The sequence below is a fragment of the Grampus griseus genome (genome assembly GCF_964374135.1).
Source record: "Grampus griseus genome assembly, chromosome: X".
Taxonomy (NCBI): domain Eukaryota; kingdom Metazoa; phylum Chordata; class Mammalia; order Artiodactyla; family Delphinidae; genus Grampus; species Grampus griseus.
Genome location: NC_138999.1, coordinates 14,739,521 through 14,766,683, shown reverse-complemented (window position 1 = coordinate 14,766,683; position 27,163 = coordinate 14,739,521). Strand labels below are relative to the sequence as shown.

Below are 27,163 nucleotides of genomic sequence, written 5' to 3'. Positions count from 1 at the left end.
CTGCAGTTTAAAAATCCCAGAGTCACAAGACAGTCGTGAGTTTCAGAAATTAGGGGCTGGCTGTGATTAGCTCTTGCTGCTAAAGTATATCGGCCACTTAGAGGTTGTTTCTCATTTTCACAGATTAACTAATCATGAGTGGGATGCCTGATGGGCGAGTCTTTGTTGGAAGAATTATTCCTTAAAAACAAGGGCTTTTCAGAAGGAGAAAGTGTTAGATAAAAATGGACACTTTGCAGCAAAGGTTTCAGAGTTTCCAGCTTGAAGAGTAGCAATTTCCCTCCCAGTTCATAGAAATAAAAAACGGTTCCCCCCCTTGATGTGGTTTCATGTCTCAGGTAGGAAATAGGTTACTCAGGGTGATACAAATAAATCAGCTTTGAGCTCGTGTTCTTTCTCTGGCAGCCTATGGGCTGTGTTTTTATTTTGTGTGTGTGTGAAACCGAAAGGTATAAAAAAAAAGTCACCATTGATATATATACACAGAATGGAGCCAAGCTACGGAACAATGGAGGAATGCCTAATTCATTATGCCAGAAAATGGATTGTAACCATCAATACCACATGGAGTTAATCATTTCCAAAGAACTATAATGCCAAGTTATCCATAACACTGCACCTAAATGGAATAATGTTTTATTTTTTCTTTGATCTGTCAAAGGTGCTTCAAGCTTTGCCAGGACCTTAGTGACACTATCAACATTTCATTGTATAGTTCCTATGAATTACACAGACCTTGTGATATCCCAGAGGTTAATGGAATTTTTTAAATCCCTGGTATTATCTTTTTTACTTGTCATGTGTTTACGTGTTGTAAAATAACACAGCACCTGCCCCCCTTTTCTTTTTCTGGCTATTTGCAATTAGCTTAAACAGAAGTTTTTTTTCTCTACACCTAAGGATAAGGATGAAAAGAGCCAGTTAAAACCCAAAGCTTCAAAAACAAAGGTGGATGAAATTCAGGTAATCTCTGCCTGTGTTAGGAGACTCTGACAAAGTGTGTGTGTGTGTGTGTGTGTGTGTGTGTGTGTGTGTGTGTGTGTGTGTGTGTGTAGAATAGTCCTAATGCACATAAAGTAAATGATGGGACTCTGGATTTCATTCTTAAGTCTTCTTCGGTCCTCTGGGCATCTGTATATCTTATCAGATGAGGCTGGAGGCTGGCTTCCAGTGCTAGCCGTGTCCACCTGCGCCAGCAGGCAGTGATCAGCACAGCAATGGTCACTTATCTTTTCTCTGTGTCCTGGGGGTGGATTTGGGACATGCACACTCTTTCTGGGAGAAGCCATGGACCAGTGTTCCAATGTGGTGGGTGGGCAGTGCCAGCCTGCTCTAGGTCCCCATAACCTGGCCCCCGATCCCCCAAGCTAACAGGAACAGAGAAGCAGGGCAGAACAAGTGCCAGACTGGGGGCCAGGTGACCTGGGTTCTTGCCTGGCCTCTGTCATCTTCTTTATCAGATCTCTGGATCTCAGTTGAGAGTGATGAGTTTCCTCATCTTGAAAGCAAGGAGGGGCATTCATTTTAACTAACATTTGGTGAGCACTTAACACATACTAGACTCTGCCCTGAATCCTGGACAAAAATAAAAGTAAGACATGATTCCTTTCCTCAAGGGATTTAAGGTGAAGAACCAGAGTGGGTGTAGACAAACTTGTAGACAGATAATAGCAATAAAATGCGGTAAGTTCTTAACCCCAGTATAAACAGAATACTGTCAAAGCCTAGAGGGAGAACCACCAGGTAGAGTTAAGATCACTTCAGCATAGCCATTAAAAGCATATACTTTCAAGCCAGACCACTTGGGTTCAAGACCTGGCTTTACCTTTATAAACTGTGTGACCTTGGGCAAGTCACTTAACCTCTCCGTGCCTCATTTTTCTCATCTTTCAAATGGAGGTGATAATCGTACCTACCTCTTCGGATTATTCAAGCAGTTATGACAGTGCCTGGCATGTAATGAGCCCTACCTATATTCATATGTTATGATAACGTTCTAGAATTCTCACAAGTCCACGGGGCTGCAAAGGAACTAGTGAATGAAAGGGAATCCTTAATTGAAAAAAAATCTAACTGCATTTCATAGAGAATGAAGATACATAAGCATATTTCATGCTTATTAGGTGTCAGTTGGTTCACTAACATCCCTGCCCCCATGAATGCCCATAAGTCAGGGCCCAGGCTGCCAAGCAGGAGCGTTTGGCATGGTTAGGGGTGTTCCGCATTAAGACTAGGGAAGGACCATTCTTTGATCTGCAGCGGGCTCCCGGGGAACACACACAGAGAAGCTAACCATCCCTGGCCCACCCGGCTCAGGCGGATCGTGCGAGAGAACATTTTCAGGCAGGAACATTTTCGGGCCTCACTGACTCCAGCGCCTGAGAAGGAAAACAGGAGGGTGAGTGGGTGTTTGTGCTTGGAAGTTGCAGTGAAGGTAGAACGTGGCCCTGGCAGGAACGAGGGCCACGGGGTTGGCTGGATATCAGAGGACTCAGGCCAAGTGTGGGCAGCTGTGGGCTGCTTGGGAAGGTCCTTCTGGGAAGCGGGAGTCAAAAAGAGAAAGGGCAGAGAGGCGCAGGAGACTGGGCTGAGGTCTTGATAAGGAACTTGAGAGGAAGGAGACCACGTTAGGCCTTGGAGACACAATGGTATCTCCAGAGAAGGACGGGAAAATAAGTCACATTAAGCACACACCTGAGACATTCATGGAGCAGAGATGGTCAGACTCACGGGAATAGGGGTGCTCTGGTAAATATTTAACAACCATCTCCCTTCGGGGAAGAAGGGCAGAGAAGGGACTCTTATAGAATTTGCTGATTTCCCTAGTGTAAATACTACCACTGTGGCTGACTTCAAGCTACCAATGTGATGTCACTTGATGTGGAGTTGGGAAGGGTTGCTGGGTGGCACTCTATGATACATGCTTTCCCCCCTACACGTGCGGGAGAGATACAGGTAAGCTCAAGTGCCAGGATAAGCGCAAAATATCATAAATGGATTAGGAAGTGATGAGTTTTGAGTATGTATTACCTTTGTCTGAATATAATTTATCTAATTGTAAATTTCTATAATTGCATTTTAAATAATGACCATCATTTATAATGGGCTTCCAAAATTCCTGAAAATTTAACAGTTGGCCCTTGGAAGATGGTTCAAGCTAGCTGTAAAGCATATCAATTTTCTCCATGGTAAAACAGGAGCCCCCTTCTCATCATACTGTCTAGATCACAGGGTTCTTGTGAGGGTCAGAAAAGTATGTGAAAGCATTTCAAGAACTGTAAGCAGCATATAAATATTATATACAAATAAAAATTATTCTCATGGGAAGAGTATAACCTAGTGGTTGAGAAGGCAGTTTCTGGAAACAGGTTGCCTAAGTTGAATCTTGGCTCTACTCTTTTTTAGCTGTGTGACATTTGGCATATCCTTGCCCTCTCTGAGCCTCAGTTTTCTCATCTTTAGAATTTCTGAGAGGCTTAACTGAGTTAATATTGTAAAGCACATGGAACCGTGTCTAGCACACAGTAGGCACCATTTAAACATTGACTAAAATTGTTTTCAACTTGAGCAGCAGTAAGCCTGCAATTCTTCCAGAACCAGAAAGCCTTATAATTGGGGAACCCAAGAGCCTGGCCTCCTCCCCACTGCTTGGTTTTAAAGGGACAGCTCTCCTCTATGGTAATGGAATTGCTACTTTGCTAACAGCCAAGGCTTTTTAGATAATGAACCCTGAGGCCTATTGCGGAGATAAAGATGCTGCTAGAATCAGATTCCATGGCCACTCACCGCAGTAGTGGGGGGCGCTGGGGGAGAGAGCAGGGAGAGCTATCTTATTACATGCCTGGCTGGCTCAATTACTTCAGTCCCGACCTAGGCAGAGCCCCAGAGTTCCAGGGACCATTAGCTGCCCCGCAGAACCTGGTCTCATTTACTATCTCAGGACAGGAAATGGAAGAAAAGCCTGCTCACCACAGGTCCCAGGGCTGGCCAGGGTAAGAAAGTAGACAGATGGGTGGAGAGAGATGGAGGACAGCTTGCGGCAGGGGACGGGAGCCGTGGCTGCCACAGCAGCCACAGACTCCTTCAAGGAGTCTGGGATGTGAGGCAGACGGTTCTCAGGCAAAGTCAGGGACAGATTTGGGGGTGGGGATGGGGAGGAATGTGGTCGGAAAGGTGGTCAGGGTCTCCTCATCAGGGACGAAGAAGTCAGGTGGCTCGGAATGAGACTAGAATGGCAGAAGCGAGAAAGGTTTAGTCCGCAAGGAGGAAAAACATTAATGCAGGCTGCTAGGGCCAGGTTTTTCCAGTTAAGGCTTTGCAACCATTAGGGAGTCCTGACTCTCATGGAGTGGGTCAGACAGAACCAGCATTTCCTCTTTCTTAGCAAACTAAACTAGAAGAGTGTGGCATATACTGTCTGGGTGCTCATCAATGCCACTTGCTCTTCCTTGGGTGCTCAGACTGTGTTTCCCTGTGGCCCTTACAGTTAGGTTGGAGCCTTGTAACTATGGCCCTGGAGTGTAGACAAAAGTGAGATAAGCCATGAAATCCCCTGGATGACTCTGTGTGTGTGTGTGTGTCTCTGTCTCTCTCCCCCTCTCGCTCCTTTCTCCCACAATCCTGTGTTAAAGGTGGTGGCATCATAATATGGAAAGAGCCTTGATCCCTGGAGGGGGAAGGAAGCCACTAAGTAGAGCTGCCTAATCTGCATTGGGCTAGGGCATGAGCAAGAAATGAACTTTTATTTTGTTAAGCCATTGAGATTTAGGGCTTCAGAGCCTAGCAAGCATTTTCCTGACTAATAAAAATAACAGAATGAAATGGAATGGAGTGGAAAGGAAGGAATATAATGGAATAAATTAGAATAGAATGGAATGGAATACAATAGAATAGAAACTATCAGAGTACACTGCGGTTAGTAAAAAGTAAACTGGTTTGTTGAAACATTTGTTTCAGTTCATATATAGACTACTTTTTAATAAAAGTTTTATTTTTTGCTGGAGGAAGAGGTTAAGAGTTTTGAAAATCACTGTCTTAGAGCTAGAAAGAGATTTGTGGGGTGTGATAGAAGAAAAAGCTTTAGGTAAGATGGGGATTGCATATTTACCACCCTTTTAAAGAAGGTGCTGTAGACTTGCTGGGCACCCCTATCTTACGTCTAGTTTTAGTGGAAGTTTGCTATTTGTGCCTGCCAGTCTACTTTGTCTTCCACTGGGAATAGCATCTTAGTGTTAGTCCATATAGTTTGTTTGGGGCTGGCTCTACCCCTTTGAGATCAAGGTGGAGGACACATGTATGAAGCCTGGAAAATCAAAGTGTTTCATTCCTGAAGCCACAGTGATTGGTTCAGGGATGAACACAAGACCCAATTTGGTCCACTCAGAGCTAAAACTGGGACTTTGGCTGGAGTGATGAAAGTAAGTGCTTTGTGTCCCCTGGTTTTGGAGCTGTGGGGATATAAATCTGAAACTGCTGACGGCTATCCTGCCATCACAGGGGAAAACTTGCCAGAGAATAGAACCATCATTGAAGAAGGCAGAGCTAGAGATCAAACAAGACCAAGTCCCAATGACGTCATTTGAATCCCTGGATCTAGCCATGCCTGAAGTCATCCATGTAGTTTATAGTTGAGGCTAGAAATTCAGTTCTTGGCTTCTTCCAAATTGGGTTGAGTTTTTGACAGTTGTAACTGAGTCCTGAGGCTGTGGTCTTCCACATTTTTAAGATGTCTCTTCCTTGGTAAAATGGGCCTCAGAAAAGAACTAAAGTGGAAAACAGCTGGTCCTCAGGCTCCTCCAGGCTTTGCCAAGGAAGAGTTTCAATCACAGAAGAATCAGGCTTCCACATTAGGAAAAACTATAAGGTAAAATCAAGGAGAAACTCATTGTTTCTTGTTTTCTGTTTTGAGAGGGTAAAGAACAGATGAATGCCATTACAATTACTAATATATTTCTCTTCATTTATTCAACAAATATTTATTGAGCACTTTCCATGTGCTAAGAAGTATGTTAGGCCCTGGAGATATAACATTGAGTAATAACAGATCAGATTCTTATTAAGAGCTTACTATGTGTCAGAAACTGTTCTAGGAACTTTATGCTTATTAATTTTATTTGCCCCTTCTATCTACCCTATCAAGCAGATAACTATTGCTATCTCCCAGTTTATAGATGAGGAAACTGAAGCACAGCGAGATTGTTAGGAAGGAGCCTTGAACCACACTGCCATAGTCCTTACTCGCTGTAAGCGCATGGTGGTTTCTACGAAGGACCATCCCCAAAGTCTCTTAGGCTCTCTGCTCTGAATTAGAATTCAGTTTAACAAAGTCTGACTTTGACTTGAACTACAGCATCACCTGTTGAATTCCAGGCACTGCTCAACTTACCTTTGGGAAGTTAGTCTATTAGCTATTAAGATGTGTGACCCAGGGTGGGGAAGGGAGAGTAAAAGGTCACTTAGAAACACAGTTTAGGGCTTCCCTGGTGGCGCAGTGGTTGGGGGTCCACCTGCCAATGCAGGGGACGCGAGCTCGTGCCCCGGTCCGGGAAGATCCCGCATGCCGCGGAGTGGCTGGGCCCATGAGCCATAGCCGCTGGGCCTGTGCGTCCGGAGCCTGTGCTCCACAACGGGAGAGGCCACAGCAGTGAGAGGCCCACGTACCGGAAAAAAAAAAAAGAAAGAAAAAAAAAAGAAAAGAAACACAGTTCAGTCTGATGGTTAAGAGCACAGTTCAGGGACTCATCCTAGATACTGGGTTCAAATGTCTACTCTGCCATTTTCTAGCTGTGTGACCTTGCAGAAGTTACTGACCCTCTCTGAGCTTCTGTCTCTTCATCTTGGAAATTGGGTTAATGATTCCAATTCATCTGGTGGTTGCACAACTGGAATAAAGTAGTGAAGTGCCTGGGGCCGAGTCAGCACCCAGTAAATGCTGGTTGTTATAACTCTTCCTCTTTGGCTCCCATCTCCCTGTTTGTTACTGGAGGAATTGGGCAAGATGCTCTCTGAGGTCTCTACTGGCGTATGTTTGTGTGACTAGAGTTTTCCAAATGCTAATTTGGGAATGGCAGATTCCCACTGTCATGGTTTTTCTTCTTAAAGAATTATTTTCTGTTGTGTCTTTGTAAAAATTGGGCTTTTTGTGCTAGTTTGCAGCCACAGGAGCTTTAAGCCTTTCATGTGACATCATAAGTTGGTGCCCATAAAAGCAATGAAACACCATATACCAAAGCAGTGAGGAAGAGAATTCCAGGGGCGGATGGCCCTAATCCAAATCTGGACATTCTCTAGGGGAGGGGGGTGTTGGCTTCCCATTCCTTGACTCCTCTAACAGCTCTGGAGACACTCCCACCCCCAAGCTAGAGGATGTGGCATTGGAGGGGGGCATGGAGTGAGGAAGAGCAGGGGAGGGGAAAGGAAAGACAGCAGGACGGGGAGGGGTGTGGAGAGGGGAAAGGGATGGAAAGGCTAGAAGTCAACTAGGAGAATACAGAGAAAGAAGAGCTGGGCAGGCAAATTGAGGAAGTCAGCTCAGACCTCACCATGAAATATTCAATTTCTTCTGGTAGAACTTGATTTCAAAAATGTCCTACTGGGATAATGACAGGATTGGTTCAAGATGGCGGAGTAGAAGAACATGCTCTCACTCCCTCTTGTGAGAGCACCGGAGTCACAACTAACTGCTGAACAATCATCGACAGGAAGACACTGGAACTCACCAAAAATGTACCCCACATCCAAAGACAAAGGAGAAGCCACAATGAGAGGGTAGGAGGGGCGCAATCACAATAAGATCAAATCCCATAACTGCTGGGTGGGTGACTCACAGACTGGAGAACACTTATACCACAGAAGTCCACCCACTAGAGTGAAGGTTCTGAGCCCCATGTCAGGCTTCCCAACCTGGGGGTCTGGCAATGGGAGGAGGAATTCCTAGAGAATCAGATTTTGAAGGCTAGTGGGATTTGATCGCAGGACTCTGACAGGACTGGGGAAAAGAGGGATTCCACTCTTGGAGGGCACACACAAAGTAGTGTGCACATCAGGACCCAAGGGAAGGAGCAGTGACCCCATAGGAGACTGAACCAGACCTGCCTGCTATTGTTGGAGGGTCTCCTGCAGAGGCGGGGGGTGGCTGTGGCTCACCATGAGGACAAGGACACTGGCAGCAGAAGTTCTGGGAAGTACTCCTTGGCTTGAGCCCTCCCAGAGTCCGCCATTAGCCCCACCAAAGAGCCCAGGTAGACTCCAGTGTTGGGGTGCCTCAGGCCAAACAACCAACATGGAGGGAACCCAGCCCCACCCATCAGCAGTCAAGTGGATTAAAGTTTTACTGAGCTCTGCCCACCAGAGAAACAGTCAGCTATACCCACCACCAGTCCCTCCCATCAGGAAGCTTGCACAAGCCTCTTAGATAGCCGTATCCACCAGAGGGCAGACAGCAGAAGCAAGGAGAACTACAATCCTGCAGCCTGTGGAACAAAAACCACATTCACAGAAAGACAGACAAGATGAAAAGGCAGAGGGCTATGTACCAGATGAAGGAACAAGATAAAACCCCAGAAAAACAACTAAATGAAGTGGAGATAGGAAACCTTCCAGGCAAAGAATTCAGAATAATGATAGTGAAGATGATCCAGGACCTCGGAAAAAGAATGGAGGCGAAGATCGAGAAGATGCAAGAAATATTTAACAAAGACCTAGAAGAATTACAGAACAAACAAACAGAGATGAACAATACAATAACTGAAATGAAAACTACACTAGAAGGAATCAATAGCAGAATAACTGAGGCAGAAGAACAGATAAGTGACCTGGAAAACAGAATGGTGGAGTTCACTGCTGTGGAACAGAATAAAGAAAAAAGAATGAAAAGAAATGAAGACACCCTAAGAGACCTCTGGGACAACATTAAACACACCAACATTTGCATTATAGGGGTGCCAGAAGGAGAAGAGAGAGAGAAAGGACCCGAGAAAATATTTGAAGAGATTATAGTCGAAAACTTCCCTAACACAGGAAAGGAAATAGCCACCCAAGTCCAGGAAGTACAGAGAGTCCCATACAGGATAAACCCAAGGAGAAACACACTGAGACACATAGAAATTAAATTGGCAGAAATTAAAGACAAAGAAAAATTATTGAAAGCAGCAAGGGAAAAATGACAAATAACATACAAGGGAACTCCCATAAGGTTAACAGCTGATTTCTAGCAGAAACTCTACAAGCCAGAAGGGAGTGGCATGATATATTTAAAGTGATGAAAGGGAAGAACCTACAAGCAAGATTACTCTACCCAGCAAGGATCTCATTGAGATTCGATGGAGAAGTCAAAAGCTTTACAGACAAGCAAAAGCTAAGAGAATTCAGCACCACCAAACCAGCTCTACAACAAATGTTAAAGGAACTTCTCTAAGGGGGAAATACAAGAGAAGAAAAGGACCTACAAAAACAAACCCAAAACAATTAAGAAAACAGTCATAGGAACATACATACCATAATTACCTTAAACGTGAATGGATTAAATGCTCCAACCAAAGGACACAGGCTTGCTGAATGGATACAAAAACAAGACCCATATATATGCTGTCTACAAGAGACCCACTTCAGACCTAGGGACACATACAGACTGAAAGTGAGGGGATGGGAAAAGATATTCCATGCAAATGGAAATCAAGAGAAAGTAGGAGTAGCAGTACTCATATCAGATAAAATAGACTTTAAAATGAAGACTATTACAAGAGACAAAGAAGGACACTACATAATGATCAAGGGATCAATCCAAGAAGAAGATATAACAATTGTAAATATTTATGTGCCCAACATAGGAGCACCTCAATACACAAGGCAAACGCTAACAGCCATAAAAGGGGAAATCCACAGTAACACAATCATAGTAGGGGCCTTAAACACCCCACTGTCACCAATGGACAGATCATCCAAAATGAAAATAAATAAGGAAACACAAGCTTTAAATGATACATTAAGCAAGATGGACTTAATGGATATTTATAAGATATTCCATCCACGAACAACAGAATTCACTTTCTTTTCAAGTGCTCATGGAACGTTCTCCAGATAGATCATATCTGGGGTCACAAATCAAGCCTTGGTAAATTTACGAAAATTGAAATCCTATCAAGTATCTTTTCCAAGCACCAAGCTATGAGATTAGATATCAATTACAGGAAAAAATCTGTAAAAAATACAAACACATGGAGGCTAAACACTGCATTACTAAATAACCAAGAGATCACTGAAGAAATCAAAGAGGAAATCAAAAAATTGCTGGAGACAAAAGACAATGAAAACACAACGATCCAAATCTATGGGATGCAGCAAAAGCAGTTCTAAGAGGGAAGTTTATAGCTATACAACCTACCTCAAGAAACAACAAACATCAGAAATAAACAATCTAACCTAACACCTAAAAGAACTAGAAGGGCTTCCCTGGTGGTGCAGTGGTTGGGAGTACGCCTGCCGATGCGGGGGCTGCGGGTTCGTGCCCTGGTCCGGGAGGATCCCACGTGCCGCGGAGCGGCTGGGCCCTTGGGCCGTGGCCCCTGGGCCTGCGCGTCCGGAGCCTGTGCTCCGCGGCGGGAGAGGCCACAGCGGTGAGAGGCCCGCGTACCACAAAGTTTGTAGAAAGAAGGAAATCATAAAGATCAGAGCAGAGATAAATGAAATAGAAACAAAGAAAACAATAGCAGAGATCAATAAAACTAGAAGCTCGTTCTTTGAGAAGATAAACAAAATTGATAAACCGTTAGTCAGACTCATCAAGAAAAAGAGGGAGAGGACTCAAATCAAAAAAATTAGAAATGAAAAAGGAGAAGTTACAACAGACACCGCAGAAATACAAAGCATCCTAAGAGACTACTACAAGCAACTCTATGCCAATAAAATGGGCAACCTGGAAGAAATGGACAAATTCTTAGAAAGGGATAACCTTCCAAGACTGAACCAGGAAGAAATAGAAAATATGAACAGACCAATCACAAGTAATGGAATTGAAACTCTGATTAAAAATCTTCCAACAAACAAAAGTCCAGGACCAGATGCCTTCACAGGTGAATTCTATCAAAATTTGGAGAAGAGCTAACACCCATCCTTCTCAAACTCTTCTAAAAAATTGCAGAGGAAGGAACACTCCCAAACTCATTCTATGAGGCCACCATCACCCTGATACCAAAACCAAAGATACTACAAATAAAGGAAACTACAGACCAATATCACTGATGAATATAGATACAAAAATCCTCAACAAAATACTAGCAACCAGAATCCAACAACACGTTAAAAGGATCATACACCATGCTCAAGTGGGATTTATCCCAGGGATGCAAGGATTCTTCAATATATGCAAATCAATCGATACACCATATTAACAAATTGAAGAATAAAAGCCATATGATCATCTCAATAGATGCAAAAAAACCTTTTGATAAAATTCAACACCCATTTATGATAAAAACTCTCCAGAAAGTGGGCATAAAGGGAACCTATCTCAGCATAATAAAGGCCATATATGAGACGCCCACAGCAAACATCATTCTCAATGGTGAAAAACTAAAAGCATTTCCTCTAAGATCAGGAGCAAGACGAGGATGTCCACTCTCGCCACTGTTATTCAACATAGTTTTGGAGGTCCTAGCCACAGCAATCAGAGAAGAAAAAGAAATAAAAGGAATACAGATTGGAAAAGAAGAAGTAAAACTGTCACTGTCTGCAGATGACATGATACTCTACATAGAGAATCCTAAAGATGCAACCAGAAAACTACTAGAGCTAATCAATGACTTTGGTAAAGTTGCAGCATACAGAATTAATGCACAGAAATCTCTTGCATTCCTATACACTAATGATGAACAATCTGAAAGAGAAATTAAGGAAACACTCCCATGTACCATTGCAACTAAAAGAATAAAATACCTAGGCATAAACCTACCTAGGGAGACAAAAGACCTGTATGCAGAAAACTATAAGACAGTGATGAAAGAAATTAAAGATGATGCAAACAGATGGAGAGATATACCATGTTCTTGGATTAGAAAAATCAATATTGTGAAAATAACTATACTACTCAAAGCAATCTACAGATTCAAAGGAACCTCTATCAAATTACCAATGGCATTTTTTACAGAACTATAACAAAGAATCTTAAAATTTGTATGGAGACACAACAGACCCCGAATAGCCAAAGCAATCTTGAGGGAAAAAAATGGAGCTGGAGTAATCAGACTCCCTGACTTCAGACTATACTACAAAGCTGCAGTAATCAAGACAATACGGTACTGGCACAAAAACAGAAATATAGATCAATGGAACAGGATAGAAACCCAGAGATAAACCCACGCACCTATGGTCAACTAATCTATGACGAAGGAGGCAAGGATATATAATGGAGAAAAGACAGCCTCTTCAATAAGTGGTGCTGGGAAAACTGGACAGCTACATGTAAAAGAATGAAATTAGAACACTCCCTAACACCATCCACAAAAATAAACTCAAAATGGATTAGAGGGGCTTCCCTGGTGGCGCAGTGGTTGAGAGTCCGCCTGCCGATGCAGGGGACACGGGTTCGTGCCCCGGTCTGGGAAGATCCCACATGCCGCGGAGCGGCTGGGCCCGTGAGCCGTGGCCGCTGGGCCTGCGCGTCCGGAGCCTGTGCTCCGCAGCGGGAGAGGCCACAACAGTGAGAGGCCCGTGTACCGCAAAAAAAATTAAAATAAAATAAAGTGGATTAGATACCTAAATGTAAGACTGGACACTATAAAACTCTTAGAGGAAGACATAGGAAGAACATTCTTTGACATAAATCACAGCAAGATATTTTTTGATCCACCTCCTAGAGTAATGGAAATAAAAACAAAAATAAACAAATAGGACCTAATGAAACTTAAAAGTTTTTGCACAGCAAAGGAAACTACAAACAAGACAAAAAGACAACCCTCAGAATGGGAGAAAATATTTGCAAACGAATCAATGGACCAACAATCTCCAAAATATATAAACAGCTCAATATTAAAAAAACAAACAGCCCAATCAAAAACGGGCAGAAGACCTAAATAGACATTTCTCCAAAGAAGACATTCAGATGGCCAAGAAGCACATGAAAAGCTGCTCAACATCACTAATTATTAGAGAATTGCAAATCAAAACTACAATGAGGTATCACCTCACACTAGTTAGAATGGGCTTCATCAGAAAATCTACAAACAACAAATGCTGGAGAGGGTGTGGAGAAAAGGGAACCCTCTTGCACTGTTGGTGGGAATGTAAATTGATGCAGCCACTGTGGAGAACAGTATGGAGGATCCTTAAAAACTAAAAATAGAACTACCATACGACCCAGCAATCCCACTACTGGGCATATACCCAGAGTAAACCATAATTCAAAAAGGCACACGCACCCCAATGTTCACTGCATCACTATTTACAATAGCCCGGACTTGGAAGCAGCCTAAATGCCCATCGACAGATGAATGGATAAAGAAGATGTGGTACATATATACAATGGAATATTACTCAGCCATAAAAAGGAATGAAATTGGGTCATTTGTAGAGACGTGGATGGATCTAGAGACTGTCATACAGAGTGAAGTAAGTCAGAAAGAAAAAAACATATCATATATTAACGCATATATGTGGAACCTAGAAAAATGGTACAGATGAACCAGTTTGCAGGGCAGAAATTGAGACACAGATGCAGAGAACAAATGTATGGACACCAAAGGGAGTAACTGGTGGTGAGGGGAGTGGTGGTGTGATGAATTGGGAGACTGGGATTGACCTATATAAACTAATGTGTATAAAATGGATAAGTAATAGGAACCTGCTGTATAAAAAAATAAATAAAATTCAAAAAAATAAAATAAAATGTCCTGTTGGAAACCATGGAACATATCCCAAAATAGGAGACTATATGGGGTTGAGGAAGAATTAATGACCATAGAATGCTCCTTAAGAGCAAAAGTGTCATAATACCATTGACCTTATTTTCTACTCTGCAGGTCTTTTACATACCATGATTTATTTTATTGTTGAAATAAAAAACCAAATCCAATGCAAACACAAAAATAAGTGAAAAAGACTAAATGGCTATACTCCTCAGAGATACCCTCTCCAATGGGATAACGGTTCCTTCCTTCATTCACTTATTCATTGCTTTATCTACCAATCACTCATTGGGTTTCTACTCTGTGCCATGACCCAAGTTAGATGGTAGGGATTCAGAGATAACTAAGACACAGTTCCTGCCCTATGAAGAGTGAAAATGCAGTGCCAGCTTTGACACTCCTCCCCTCTAGAGGTGGGGGACCATATCCCTTCCCCTTGAATCTTATCTGGTCTTAATGACTCACTTATAACCAATAAAATGAAGTGGAAGTAGCGTATAAGGTTGAGTTATAAAAGGTGATAACAGCTTACACCTTGCTTTGTTTAAAAATTAATTTATTTTTGGCTGCGTTGTGTCTTCGTTGCTGCACGCGGGCTTTCTCTAGTTGTGGTGAGCGGGGGCTCCTCTTCGTTGCGGTACGTGGGCTTCTCATTCCAGTGGCTTCTCTTGTTGTGAAGCACAGGCTCTAGGCACGTGGGCTTCAGTAGTTGTGGCACGCAGACTCAGTAGTTGTGGTGCACGGGCTGAGGTGCTCGGCGGCATGTGGGATCTCCCCGGACCAGGGCTCAAACCCGTGTCCCTTGCGTTGGCAGGCAGATTCTTAACCACTGCGCCACCAGGGAAGTCCCCTGCCTTGCCTTCTGAAGCATTCACTCTTAGAGCCTTGAACTGCCATGAAAGAAGTCCCGCCATCATGAGACCACCATGGTGTGAGGAACCCCAAGCAGTTACACAAAGAGGCCATATGTATATGTTCTGATAAACAGATGTCCCAGCCAACAGCCAGGATCAACTGCCAGATGTGAGTGAAGATCCTCCAGGTGATTCTAGCCCCCAGCCATTCAGTCACCTGTAGCAACTGAATCTTCCTAACTTAGGTCCCAAACAACATGGAGCAGAGGCAAGCCATCCACTGTGCCCTGTTTGAATTACTGACTCGAGAGTCCATCCATGGGCATAGTAAGTATTGCTTTATGTCACTAAGGCTTGGGATAATTTGTTATACAGTAGTAGTAATTGGAACACTTTCTAGTGATTGTTAAAGCCCCAAATAAACCTGAAAACACAGTTATTAAATTAAACCACCATGATCGTCATCCCCAGAGGTGTTCATCACTCACCCATTTGTGATATTCACCAGTGCTTACAAAGAACATTTTATTTTATTTTATTAGTTTATTTTTATTGGGGTATAGTTGCTTTACAATGGCGTGTTAGTTTCTGCTGTACAACAAAGTGAATCAGCTATATGTATACATATATCCCCTTCCTCTTGGACCTCCCTCCCACCCGACCCCCCACCATTCCACCCATCTAGGTCACCACAAAGCACCGAGCTGAGCTCCCTGTGCTATACGGCAGGTTCCCACTAGCTGTCACAAACAGCATTTGAAAGAGAGTTACTGTCTTCAGGAAGTTGACAGCCTGAGATGGGCAGACCCACCCAAGGGGCGTAACGCTTGAGAACCAGAGTGTGTTAAAGGGACTAAAAATCTGGCCCTTCAACTTTTATCAAGTTGTGGCTTTATTTTTCAGTTTTAGATCTGTAACCCAGTTGATCCAGTTGGCATTGGCATTTGTACATGGTGTGTAAGGGGCAAAGACACATCATGGTTTACGTATGGCTATCCCATTTATCCAGCACCATTCTTTGCAAAGACTGTACTTTTCCCACTGCTCTACTGTGAATCATTTATCATAAATCAAGTGCTCACGTACATGTTCTGGATACTTTATTCTGATCCATTGATCTATTTGATTTTCTGGGTGCCAAAACCCACAATGTTTTATATATTAGAGAACTGTAATAAAGCATAATTTTTAAGAGTAAAAAAGAACAAGTTTATCAATGCAACTGCCTAAAAATGACAATGAAAGCCCTTCTTATACCACGATTCAGAAATATGCCAACTACTTAATTGGCACTTAATCAATTTCATATTCTACCAGTCGATCTTAGGCCCCGGATACCCACCTTTGATAACCATGCATGAAAGAAAATATGATTCCACCATAGCCTCATAGAATGCTAAATCTGAAGGAGGTCTACAGATCGGCTGGTCCAACTCATACACAATTATTGAGATCCAGAAAATTGAGTGCCTTTTCCAGGGCAGCACAGCTAGTTAGTGGCCAAGTGCCAGGGGCCAGGGCCCCTATCTCTGGACATCAGGGGAAGCATGGTACTCAGGGTGGCATCATGTAGAAGTGCCAAACACAGACCATGGGGTCTGATAGAACTGGTAAGAATTGCAGCTCTGCTCCGTACTGACGGTGTGAGTATGGCCAAGTTACCTAACTTCACTGAGCCTCTGATTTCTCATCTGTAAAATGGGGGATAATTATGAAACTTACCAACCAGGGTTCATTATGGGCGTTCACTGAGTTGATGCCCAGAAAGTACATAGCATCTTGCCTGGTCCAGTTTGTAGTAAGCACTTACAAAGTCCAGATCTCTCAAGAATGAAGCATTCTGGTCTGTACCTTAAAGAAGTGGACTCTAAGCCGAGTGAAGAGGTTTGCTTAATTATTTTCTAGTTTGAGGATGATCAAAGGTTGTCCAGGCCGGCACTGCCACCAGCCCTCTGGGAGAAGTAAGTGGCTGCCGGCCTCACTTGAGTACCTGTGAGGTTACTGCATACACACCTCTCTTCCCTGAATACCAACAGATAACTCCTTGGCTTGTCCCTTCTGAGACATTTCCCTCCACCTGTGAATGATGGTTCAAGTCCTCCAGGCATAATGCACCTCGATCTGATTCCTTCCCCTCTTGATTCTCCTTGTCACCCCTCAGAGTTGAGGGCTCTCTGTGGATGTCTGTAAGGGGCTGTGATGTCATCAGCTTTCTGCCTGCTCCTGCCAGGGAGCCGCACAATGCACCCTTGGGGCAATAAAAGTCCACCTGCTCAGCTTTGGCATCTGCCACCTCAGAGCACCCTGGTGACCCCACATCCTGGGGCAACCTCCAGAGCTCAGCTATACATCAAGGGAGAGAACTGCGGGGGCCCCAGAACAGAAGCAGTTGAGAGGACAGCACAAGCGAACATTCCCATCCAGGTGTGTGGAGCAGATCTTACACCAGGAATGGTATCAATTACTGGAGAGAAAGGGTTAAATCTCCTTTGGGCTTTCTGAGGCCCGGGCGGGCGTTCACAAGCATTTCTTACAGATGTACGGTGTTCCAGGCATTCTCTCAAGCCCACAAGTAGGGTACAAAGATGAACAAAATGGCGACATCCCTGCTGTCTATGCACTCACAGTCTTCTGGGAGAAGCCAGACTCAGAAACCATGACAGCATAGCGTGCTCAGTACTGAATTTGCTGCGCGTGTGCCAATAGCAAGGTACGCAGGAGACGCGGCTGTTGGTGCTGTTGGAGGTAGACGGAGGGGCGAGCAAGTCTTCATGGAAGAGGTGCCGTTCTAAGTGGGTGCTCGACAATGACTGGGGGTTGGCTAAAGGGATAAGTGAAATTCAGGCCTAAGGAGGAGCATGTGCAAAAGAGGACAGCAGTCTGAAAGAACACAGGGTGTTTGGGGGAGTCCAAGCTACCTGCTGGGAAGGGGAGGACGTGGCGGAAAAGGAGGGTGGAAGGCTGGTTTGGAGCCAGACTTGAGAGCCCTTGGCTGCATATATAATCCGAAGTTTGTCCTTTATTTCATAGGCATAGTGGAGCTACTGACGATCATTGAGCAGGGGAGTGATAGGCAGTCTTGTATTTCAGAAGGACAACGCTGCTCCCAGCATGGAGGGTGAAGCAGAGAGGCCTGAACTAAATGCAGGGAGAGCATTCAACGGGCTCTGGCTTCATCTAGGCTGGACGAGATGGGATCTTCCGTGTGGCCAGGCCCCTCGGGGCAGGGGCTGGCAGAGTTCTATCTAGCAACAGCCTGACCAGAGTTAACTTACGCACATTCCTTCCATATTCCCCAGACCCTGACTAGCAGTTAGTGCTCCATATACATTTGTTAAAAGAATGCACAAATGTGGGATGTCCTGTCCCCCAAGGATTCCCCACGGTGTGGATCAGCAACCTCGCGAGACCCCAAATTGTGCTGGGATCTTGACCTGCTGACGTAGAGCACGGAAGGTTCAGTCTGCAACAGGGCACACCGGGACTGCTGTGGCTCTGCTCCTGTCACTCTAGGTAGCAAAAGGCTCATAATTTAGGAGGAGCAATGGAAACAGGCTATCACGGTTACTCATCATCCACAGGTTTTGCACGGAGGTCAGCAAAAAGGGAGCAGAAATCAGTCAGATGATTTAGACAATCACACCAAAATGCTACAGATACAGGGGTTTGCTGGCCTCCACACTTGTCTCTTACAGTGCCAGGGTCCATTCAGAGCTGTTAGATCACCTTTGTGTCTTTTACATCCCGAGGGGTGCCCTCAGACAGAAACTCACATGCAAGTTGGTTATTTGGAAGGAGGTCCCCGGAAACACTGGTTGGAAAGTGGAGGAGTGAGAAGAGAAGGGAAGGGAGCCACAGCTGCATGTGATAAGAAGCAAGTGCCCATCATGGGTTCTTGGAGATCAACCCCAGCAGGGACCTCTTGGGGAGAGTGTTGAACACGTTCCAGAGTTATCCCACCAGTGGGATGAGGAAGCTGGGGTATTTCTCCGCCAACTCCCCACCTGTCATTGTTTGAGGGCTGCTCTCAGGGGGACTAACTCTCCAGCACTTCCGTCTTGCCCTGAGCACCAGCTACGTGTGTTCTCGTAGATAGTTACAGGCGTTTGCAGCAAGCAGCCTGGGGTGTGTAGAGGGAGCAGGACGATGTTTGGAGGTGCCAAGAGGGTCTGTTAGGTGCTTAGAACCACAGGGAGGGCATCCAGGCTCACCCTCGGGAGGTGCTGCAGTCCTGAGCTGAGAGAGGAAAGGGGGCGTGCTAAACACTGAGGCTTAATGGAAATGCATTGAGTTTTCATATGGGGTATTGAGGTGCACGTGTCAGGAGGCTGAATTTTTAAAAAGTTATCTTTGTGTCTCATTCAAAGTACAAATCACATTGTCCCTTGGGCTTCAGCATCTTTTCCAGCTTGTAGGGGGGTGGGAAGTAGGGTAATACCATTACATGGCATGGCTGGGGGGTAGGCTTTAGTATCCCCATAATTAACTTCCTCCAAAGCCACACTTTTGGGGGAGCTGCTTGGTCAATACGTTTATTACTGTCTTTATCTGAAAAATCTTCATAGAAAAGTGTGATTTGGTTTACTAGCTCTCAGCAGCCCATTCCTGCGCTCCGAGGAAGCTTGCCCTCTTCTGAGCTACCTGATCTTTGTTCTGGGCAAGAGACCTTTGGGGGTGGTTCCTCTTCTTTTTAACTTCTTTCTTAGGCTTCTTATCATAGACTGGATTCTCTCATATAGCAGCGTGAGCTTTCTTATGCATCTCTCCATCATGTCTGGAGTTTTGTTCTTTATGTATTAAGAAAATTGTTTCTTATAAGCATCTTCATCTTCAATTAGGTAATGCATATCATCTGCAACTTTTTTTAACATCTTTATTGGAGTATAATTGCTTTACAGTGGTGTGTTAGTTTCTGCTTTATAACGAAGTGAATCAGCTGTACATATATCCCCATATCCCTTCCTTCTTGCGTCTCCCTCCCTCCCACCCTCCCTATCCCACCCCTCTAGGTGGTCACAAAGCACCGAGCTGATCTCCCTGTGCTATGTGGCTGCTTCCCACTAGCTATCTATTGTACGTTTGGTAGTGTATATATGTCCATGCCACTCTCTCACTTTGTCCCAGCTTACCCTTCCCCCTCCCCGTGTCCTCAAGTCCATTCTCGAGTAGGTCTGTGTCTTTCTTCCCGTCCTGCCCCTAAGTTCTTCATGACTTTTTTCTTTTTTAGATTCGTATATATGTGTTAGCATACAGTATTTGTTTTTCTCTTTCTGACTTAACTTCACTCTGTATGACAGACTCTAGGTCCATCCACCTCATTACAAATAACTCAATTTCGTTTCTTTTTATGGCTGAGTAATATTCCTTTGTGTATATGTGCCACATCTTCTTTATCCATTCATCTGTCGATGGACACTTAGGTTGCTTCCATGCGCTGGCTATTGTAAATAGAGCTGCAATGAACATTGTGGTACATGACTCTTTTTGAATTATGGTTTTCTCAGGGTATATGCCCAGTAGTGGGATTGCTGGGTCGTATGGTAGTTCTATTTTAGTTTTTTAAGGAGCCTCCATAGTGGCTGTATCAATTTACGTTCCCACCAACAGTGCAAGAGGGTTCCCATCTGCAACGTTTTGACCCATGATGTGCTTCCAGTGTACTTCTGTGTTGAATGCCTTGTTTTCTGAATCATAACCAGGGAACCATTTGGTACTGTGAGGGATAGACAAGCCTCCGTCCACAGCGTCCTTCAGGCCCTACTTTATTTCTAGTAGTAAATCTAGCAAGCCCTGCATCCAGATAGCAGGTGAAGGCACCAGGTTGACCATCAATGTTTTCCACATTGTATTCATCGCTGGGTACCTCCACATGGCCTTCATAGATCTTGTCCATGCCAAACTGATTGAGAAGCCTTTGGGCCATCAGTGGACCGGTACAGTGTGCTGCAGCATAATTTGTCAGGCCAACCTTCACGCCATACTTTGGGAGTTCATGAGCATTAGCCGCCCAGACTGTCATATCCCCTTCTCTACGGGCATAAGCAATATGACAAATGATATCTCTGTTGGTTACATGAACTCATCCTGTATTTGGGTGTATTGTACTTCTTTTTATCCTGGATTACCAAGCATTTCCCAGCATAGTCATCAGTTTTACCCTCTTGTCTTCTTCTAAATTTCACTTGGTGTCTCTTGAAGTAGGTCTTATTCTTTACAACCTTAACAAACCCCATCCTGCGGAACAGAGACCTGTGTCCGCAGCTTGTCACAGACCTGCAGCCTCCAAAGCCACTGTGAACAAACACGCAGGTACCGTGGAGCAGCTAGGTGACTGCTCGCCAGTGCAGCCAGACGTGTCTCCTGGCCCCCCTCCGACCCTGTAGAACACAGTGCCGTGCCACAGCCTAAGACATTCCAGAGCTGCCACTCCTCAGAAACTTTGGACCAGTGCTGGGCAAACCAGTGAGACTTAGGATCACCTGGGGCATGTGTTTAAAAGGCAGTTCCTGGGCTGTACTCCTGAGGTGCTGATTCGGGAGGTCTGGCGTAGGACCTAGGAATCTACATTTTAGACCAGACTCCCAGGTGATTCAAAATAAGGTCCAGGGGCTTCCTTGGTGGCGCAGTTGTTGAGAGTCCGCCTGCCGATGCAGGGAACGTGGGTTCGTGCCCTGGTCCGGGAGGATCCCACATGCTGCGGAGCGGCTGGGCCCGCGGGCCGTGGCCGCTGGGCCTGCGCGTCCGGAGCCTGTGCTCCGCAACGGGAGAGACCACAACAGTGAGAGGCCCGCGTACCGTAAAAAAAAAAAAAAAAAAAAAAAAAATAAGGTCCAGAATGTTCAAAGAACAGAGGGTATGAAACCTTGTCTACAAACTGGGCAACAAGAGAAGATATCAGTAGACCCTAGTTAAAAACATAGGGTTGGTGGGGGGGAATCCTGCAAGTTTAGCACTCGCTTACCTTGGGTGAATATTCCTACCTCCTACCCGCGTGCTTGCTTCTTGGGGAAAAGGGACTTTGTGTGGTGGCTCCGTAGTCCTCCACACTCCTTCCAGATGAACGTGATACACTCACGTCCGCTCTATTAAAAGACACTAAGCAGGGCTTCCCTGGTGGCGCAGTGGTTGAGAGTCCGCCTGCCGATGCAGGGGACACGGGTTCGTGCCCCGGTCTGGGAAGATCCCACATGCCGCGGAGCGGCTGGGCCCGTCAGCCATGGCCGCTGAGCCTGTGCGTCTGGAGCCTGTGCTCCGCAACGGGAGAGGCCACAACAGTGAGAGGCCCGCGTACCGAAAAAAAAAAAAAAAGACACTAAGCAAACGGGGAAGCTCTATGTCAACCCTAGCTTAGAATTCAGGTCATTCCCAGCCTCTGAAGAGGAGACTAGACACCTTCATATGAATAATAAACTCTCTGGAGACCCTTCGTTCCACCCAGTAATTTTCAATTCTTGGGACAGGCATGAGCCACCGTCTCATATTTCCAGTCCTTTGCAGAGTCCTACAGGCCCCGCCCCCCGCAAAATTTTTCATTGCCCTGGCATTAACACGGTTTTGCTGGACCTAAACTCTCAGGAAGTATGAGTTGAGCTAGAGAAGAACTGCTTCTCAGTATATAAAGAAACAGGATCTCCTTAGTCCTATGCCATAAATTAGGCTGTTGGAAAGGAACATGGTAGCTCTTTTAAGTCACCAAGATATGGTTTGGAGCTGTACTTATACAACAGGAGAAAGACAGCTACTTAATAAGTGTCATATGGGGGTTTCCGTTCAGCTTCTTCAGTCCACCGATTTGCTTCTATTCATTCCACGATGTCCATGATATGCTTGTACATTTGCATTCACGACCTAGTGTGAGCTCTTTACTTTTGCTTTCACTTTAAGCTGCGTCCATGAATTGCCCACAGATACTCAGATCTCTAAATCATAGGGTGAATTAAGGTCATGGATTAAATTAGGAATATGACATTGAAGGTGAATCTCTTAGACTAGCTCTTTGTAATAATTTGAGGGGCTCCCAGGCCCATATGAAAAGTCCACAAAAGCAGCAGACCCTCTTCCCAGAAACATACACCTATAGACAACGTTTTGCATATAATTGTATAGACCCCTCAGGTTAAGAATCCACAACTCATACCCAGAAAAAAAATAATCCCAATGAGATGTAAGAGGCTAGGGTGGGAGGGAGGGGAGGGGCAGAATAACGAAGAAGGGCAAGTCCCAGGTGAGCAGCCCCTGTGTTGGTTGAAGTGACATAACACTAGCTGCTGTAACAAACAACTCTCCGAATTTAAGTGTCTTGACACATGATGGTCCTGGCCAGCGACTGAGTGACTTTCCCATGGCAAGTGAGGGACTCAGGGACTCAGGATTTCTTCTACCTTGTACTCTACCATCCCCCAGAGCCTCAGTCCTGTGCGAACAGCCAGCAGGAGGAGAAAAACCATGGATAAGGTACATTGACTTCTGCAAAGTCCCAGCCCAGAAGTGCTGCCTCTCACCTCCAGTCATATTTCATTGATGCGAACTGGTTACAAGGCCACATATGGGTGGAAATGGGGCTGGAGGATGTACGCCCTGTCAGGGTAACCATTTCCTACAACAACACCATGGAAAGGGGAGCACGAGCTTTTGGTAGGCAGAAAGCTATATCTCTCCCTAAGCATTGCATGCAAGTGAAATCAGGTTAAAATAAATGGCAAGGACGGCCTTGAGAGGGAAAAGAAGCCACCAAAAGACATTATGAAGCCCCAGGCATGTGTACAGTAGGGCAGCTGTGGCTCCACCTTACTGGTAGCAAGTAAGTGAGATTGCAGATAAATTGCCTTCCAGTCGCAGAACTTTCTAGAACCAGATGGTCTAGCCCCTCCTTCTCTCTAGCTCTATCCTTCTTTCATCCTACTTCTAAACAAAAGTGCCAGTTCGGGAGCAATTTCCCATTTATAATGTATGCTTTGTACCCATCCATCTGAACCAGAATTTGGTTGGTTAACTGAAAAAAAAAAAGGTAGTTAAAACAGGGCATCATTGAAAAAATGGTATATACGAACTGTAGATATTTTATTTAAGTTAAAACATGTAAATATACATTCATTCACTAAACTTTTGTTGTATAGCCAAGTCATATTCTTTGAATATAAATCTGCTGATAGGAGTTACAGGTTTTCCTTCTCTCATGAACTGTCCCTAAAATGCACTGTCTATGATTTCCAGTTTTGAAAGTAGAGCAAGAATGTAAGACATTTGTGAAACAAGCTCAGTGCATAATCCTCCCAATTTTTTAATGATTTCCAATCTTTTACAGTTGTTTGGCACACACATAATTCAACAGTAATTTTTGTCGATTTTTAAATTGAAGTATAGTTAATTTATAATGTGTTAGTTTCTGGTGTACAGCAAAGTGATTCAGTTATATGTGTGTGTGTGTGTGTGTGTGTGTATTCTTTTTCATATTCTTTTCCATTATGGTTTATTACCGGATATTGAATATAGTTCCCTGTGCTGTACAGTAGGGCCTTGTTTGTATCTGCTAATCGCAAACTCCTAATTTGTCCCTCTCCCACCCCCTTTCCCCTTGGATAACCGTAAGTTTGTTTTCTGTCTGTGAGTCTTTTTCTGTTTCATAGATAAGTTCATTTGTATCATATTTTAGATTCCACATATAATAGATATTATATGGTATTTGTCTTTCTCTGTCTGACTTAGTATGATAATCTCTAGGTCCATCCATGTTGCTGCAAATGGCATTATTTCAATCTTTTTATGGCTGAGTAATATTCCATTGTGTATATACAAACCATACCTTCTTTATCCATTCATCTGTTGATGGACATTTAGGTTGCTTCCATGTCTTAGCTATTATAAATAGTGCTGCTATGAACATTGGGGTGCATGTATCTTTTCGAATTAGGGTTTTCTCCAGATATATGCCCAGGAATGGGATTGCTGTCAACAGCTTATATGGCAACTCCATTTTTAGTTTTTTAAGGAATCTTCATACTGTTTTCCATAGTGTCTGCACCAATTTACATTCTCACCAACAGTGTAGGAGGGTTGCCTTTTCTCCACACCCTCTCCAGAATTTAATATTGCGGACTTTTTAATGATGGCCATTCTGACTGGTGTGAAGTGATACCTCATTGTAGTTTTTATTTGTATTTCTCTAATAATTAGCAATATTGAGCATCTTTTCATGTGCCTGCTGGCCATCTCTATGTCTTCTTTGGAGAAATGTCTATTTAGGTCATCTGCCTATATTTTTAAAAATTTTTTTTGATTTTATTTTTTTTGGCGGTATGCGGGCCTCTCACTGTTGTGGCCTCTCCCATTGCGGAGCGCAGGCTCAGTGGCCATGGCTCATGGGCCCAGCCGCTCCGTGGCATGTGGGATCTTCCCGGACCGGGGCACGAACCCGCGTCCCCTGCATCGGTAGGCGGACCCTCAACCACTGCGCCACCAGGGAAGCCCATCTGCCTATTTTTTGATTGGGCTGTTTTTTGTTATTGAGCTGTATGAGCTGTCTATGTATTTTGGAAGTTAAGCCCTTGTAGGTCTCATAATTTGCAAATATTTTCTCCAATTACGTAGGTTATCTGTTCATTTTGTTTATGGTTTCCTTTGCTGTGCAAAAGCTTATACGCTTGATTAGGTCCCAGTTTTTTATTCTTTCTTTTATTTCTATAGCCTTGGGAGACTAACCTAAGAAAACATTGCTATGATTTATGTCAGAGAATTCAAAAGCATTTTTAGCTACCCGTTACTATTACATCTTTCCAAAATTTTCAGCTTTGTTCCCATAGAAACGACTCCTTTTTGCGTTCATATTTCATTAATTCACATGTTGTATAAAGCACTAAATTTTAATAAAAAGTACAACTGGAACGATCGTCATAAACTGGTTTGGAATCAAACACAGTCAACTCTTAGTAGGTGTAGGACCCAGCTATTGGGAGCAGAAGTGTATGCTCTATTAGACTGTGGCTGTGAGCATTCAGTGAGCCATGGACCTCAGTCTTTGTGTTTTGCAGAAGGAATAGGGCGCCTTGGCTTATTTGGTGTGGTCACCAGCCTCCAAGATGACCCACAATGAGTCTTGCCTTTTGGTATTCACACCCTTGTGTAGTCTTCTCCCACAGTGAACTCATGGTTGGAAGGTGTGACCATTAGAAAATGGCAGAAGTGTGAGTCGTGTGACTGCTGAGCGTAGGTCCCAGAGGGTGTTGGGACTTCTGCCTTGGTGTCTGAGATCCCTCACTTTGGGAGGAGAGGCCATCATGCCAGCAGCACTGGCATCACCTGGGAGCTTGCTGGAAGCGGAGCATCTCATGCCCCACCTCAGGCATCCTGGCCAATCTGCCTCGCTCTTGTTTGCTTTAATAAGGCAAATTCATCAAAACCCAATGATGTTTTCACACTGCTTGAGGGTATAGATGTGGCTCCAGGGGAAAAATATACATTTTTTCTGATTGCGGCATACCTAGGACACATGGCTCCCGAGAGGGTGAGAAGGCAGACTGCTGCCTCCTGTTATGTACATCCTGAGGCTCTCCGTGGGGTGGCTGTGAGACAAGCCACTGTGAGCTGGAAGGCAGAATTTTTAAAGAGCAAACAGGAGACTGGAGAAGTCATTAATTATGTTATCACAAAAAATATTTGGTGCTTCTTCTTAACATTACAGCTACCGTGCTGCTGGTAATGCCCTTTTATTTGTCCAGGACGGTTTGCTCCCATTAGATTAGATTAAGTGTCTCATCTAAGGCACAATAACAGATTTGGCCCCACGCTTTAGCTGCTGGCTGTGGTTGACTGATACCCAAGCTTTTGACTCCCTGCTGAGTATCTAAGCGGTACAAGCTGCAGTCAGTGCATTTAATCTACATAAAAAGAACACAAATTGCACATTAGCCCTTTTGAGTTCAGTAATCAGGTTCACACACACACACACACCTCTCTCCCTCCCCCCACCCCTGCTCTACTGGACAATTTGAGACACCCTTGTGTCACAAAAATTTTTTTCTGAGTCAGGTAAAAAGAAAAGTCTTTTGCATTTTAATTGCACTTGATCTGCTCATTGAATGACCCCTGTAATTTATATATTGTTCATAGTTAGTGCTTTCCGCAGTCCTGCTGTGCAGCTGATAACATAATTCACAGGCGCGCACCTTGGGCTCTGTGGGTAGTGGCTTGGCTTTTCCGTTCTTTCTGAGTTGGCGAAATTCTCTCGCTCGTCCTTCAGATTCAGGCGGCTGCAGCTGATGTCAGTCGCTGTCTGCTTGTTCAGGTGTAGCGAAAAGGCCACTCAGTGAGCCCCGGCCTTCTCCTTTGTTTACATTTAAAGATTGCCCTATCCTAGCCAGCCGCCTACACTGTTTGCAGACCAGCTGGCTGTTTGTGACGCAGCTTCCTCCAGTC

The 27,163-nt window shown here is 44.4% G+C and overlaps 1 pseudogene across 1 annotated transcript; it reads right to left on the bottom strand.

Moving 5' to 3' along the window:
- Window positions 1-19,336: 19,336 nt before the first annotated feature.
- On the bottom strand, window positions 19,337-20,985 carry LOC309839588 (large ribosomal subunit protein uL18-like; annotated as a pseudogene). Its single transcript has 2 exons — window positions 20,377-20,985; window positions 19,337-19,604 (listed from the first exon to the last, which is right to left on the bottom strand). The product of its transcript is annotated as a large ribosomal subunit protein uL18-like (transcript).
- Between the last annotated feature and the right edge of the window lie 6,178 nt (window positions 20,986-27,163).